Source organism: Adiantum capillus-veneris, chromosome 10 (assembly GCF_014529385.1).
Source record: "Adiantum capillus-veneris isolate H3 chromosome 10, ASM1452938v2, whole genome shotgun sequence".
NCBI lineage: Eukaryota > Viridiplantae > Streptophyta > Polypodiopsida > Polypodiales > Pteridaceae > Adiantum > Adiantum capillus-veneris.
Genome location: NC_140940.1, coordinates 125,238,157 through 125,240,843, shown reverse-complemented (window position 1 = coordinate 125,240,843; position 2,687 = coordinate 125,238,157). Strand labels below are relative to the sequence as shown.

The 2,687-nt window shown below is 48.2% G+C and overlaps 1 pseudogene; it reads right to left on the bottom strand.

Annotated features, from left to right (window-relative positions):
* Positions 1-1,085: 1,085 nt before the first annotated feature.
* On the bottom strand, positions 1,086-1,565 carry LOC147449585 (uncharacterized; annotated as a pseudogene).
* Positions 1,566-2,687: the final 1,122 nt, after the last annotated feature.

Below are 2,687 nucleotides of genomic sequence, written 5' to 3'. Positions count from 1 at the left end.
TGATGGAGCTATGTATTAATAGAAACTATTGTGGCCGATAGAGGTATATTCGAGGATCCAAGTCACGGAGAAACATCAAGAGACAAGCCATCCCTAACAAAAATAACTCCTAAAAGCCAATATTCTTTTTGCATATTAACCATCCACAAATTATCTTGACTGTTACAAAGGGCGACGCGGAACGTCATCGGTTATCCAGAATTCGGCTAGAATTTGATTCAAAGTCGCGACAGTTACTCACATCATTTTTTTAATAAATTAACGTTATGGTATGGTTTTACCTACGACACCCACGTGGCACTTTTTGAAGAAACCCTCTCCATTATATAAGCTGGATGAAGCACAAACGAGGCTCTAGAAATGAGGCATGTGCAAGTCCAATCGTTATTCCCAACCAAAGAGAATTTACAAGATTTGCTAAACTCCAAACAACAATCACGTCCAAACACAAGGTTGTCAACTACTAGATAGACACCTAAATTAGTCCACACCTAAATATCCGAAATAGAAAGCAGCCATTGCGACAAAGCGTCATCAGTGGTGTCTAATTGGAGTTCTGCTAGTTCCGTCATCATCATTGCGTCATTCTCGGGAGCTCCAGCAAGCGGCAGCTGATCGTTGCACTTTTGCTGGCTCCAATATTCATAATAATTTGCAGGAGCTTCAGTGGAGCTGTTATGATGCGGCATATTCATGAGCTCGCTACTAATCATACCAGCCGAGACCTGCAGATAGGTACGTATATTGATCAGCGGCTAATATATTATAACTGCTCAGCTAGCTGCTCACAAGTACAGAATACAGTACCTGGGCATTCCCTAATTGTGCAGTCGATGCAGCCAATCCTTGCAAGCTGACAGCCGGCCGGATCGGCATTAAGTGAGATTCGACGTTGGGCTCGTGCATAACAACCTGAGCTGCTACGCCTCCTGCTTGCAAAATCTGAGGTTCCGTTGGTGGCCATACAAGCTGCTGACCAGTACCGTGATCTACCGGTATTGTTGCTGGCCACGCAGAGTACGCATGTCCATAAGAACTGGTAAGAGCTTGGGTCTGTTGCTGAAGTGGTAGAGGTACGTCTCCACCTACAGTAGTATAACTAGTTGCACTGTCGTTTGCGTCAGCATGAAAAGTTGGCTGCTGCAGGTAGTAACTATCGGCAAAGGAGCTACCTGATGGTTCGGTTTGTCCATTATCAAAGGTGCCAGGAGCACCAGCTGGCTGCTGCAGGTAGTAATTATCGGCAAAGGACCTAGCTGATGGTTGGGTTTGTCCATTAAAGGTGCCAGCACCGCCTGTGCCTTCCTCAACTTAATAATTGGGGCAGCTTTCCTGCTGTAGCTGCAATTCATTTACTTGAAGCAGCAGTTGATTGTGGAGGCCAAGTATGTGGTTGTCTACTGTATTGCTCAAGTCCTGGCCGCTAGCTGCAGTACGCATGCGTGCATCTGCAAGACCCCGCATGTAGAAAACGGCCGCATTTCATCAAAGGTTAGCTCGCTGAATGCTAGGCTGAGTGCTCGAGCCTCCAGCTTGTCAGTCTCTTGAATAGGAAAAGCACTCATCTGATCATTCTCTCCCGATGGTTGCAGAGGTGCGCCGGCGACAGTACCGGCCTCATCATCTACCAGTATTGGCCGCTGTGAAACAGGGTCAATAGCGCCATTAGCCGCTACTGTCTTCTCCAAACGGGGTTTTTTGGTCCGGCTGCCCCGTGGACGGTCTCCCGCCGCTGATCTCCTTTGCCCTGCATGGCACACCGTGGGCCTGCTCTCTGCTTGTGGCTGCACACCACTGCTGATCAGCTACACCATTGTAATATCCGGTCTGGTTATACATTTGTCTACTAACCTTGACGGGCTGGACACGACGCACTCGCGCCGGCCGAGGTGCCAGCTGGACGTTAGGTGGAGGTGTGAGCACATCATTGGGGTAGCGTTGGCGAGCTTCCGTCTTGGCAAAGGCCCTGATGACAGCTCGGCATATCAAAAAGCCTTTTTGTTGGAGCTGACTATCCTTCAAAAGCTTCGTCGGCGAGGCCACCACCACAGGGACTTCCATCCAGGCGTTGGTCGGCCGGTCGAAGGATTCCCGGTTGTCTTGCCACGCGCTGACAAACTCCGGGTCCCTCTCACGTAAAGCTTCATAGTTTAGATTTATGACAGCCGCAGCCGCATTGTACGCTCTGCCATAATATTGTGGGGGGGGGGGGAAGCCCTCTCAATCCTTCCACAAGAAATTTTGGACACATTCTCACAATAATTCCCACACTGTGACTTATGAACTTCTGTGAAGGAGGCACCACAAACCTAGCTAGCTATGGTTGGGGATTGGGGGCACGGGACCGCCGTTTGACCACCAGAGACCGACGCGCGGTCCCCTACTCCCAATCATACCTAGGTAGGTATGTGGTGCCTCTTGAGCAGAAGCTCATGATGTTATGCATTGCATGAAAAACACTGAAAAAGACATTTTTTTTCTACATGAGAAAATTTCTAAATCTTCTTGTAAGTGTGTGTATATTCATATTGTCCACACAAATGTTTCACCCACGTTGCACGATCCGATCTCCAGTTTGCGTTTTGTGCCGAAAATTTTGTTCTCCTCCTCTTGTTTTATGACTACATTGAGATATGGCCCTGGACAAATACACATTTCAACACACCACCTATTCGTATGTTCTCCCT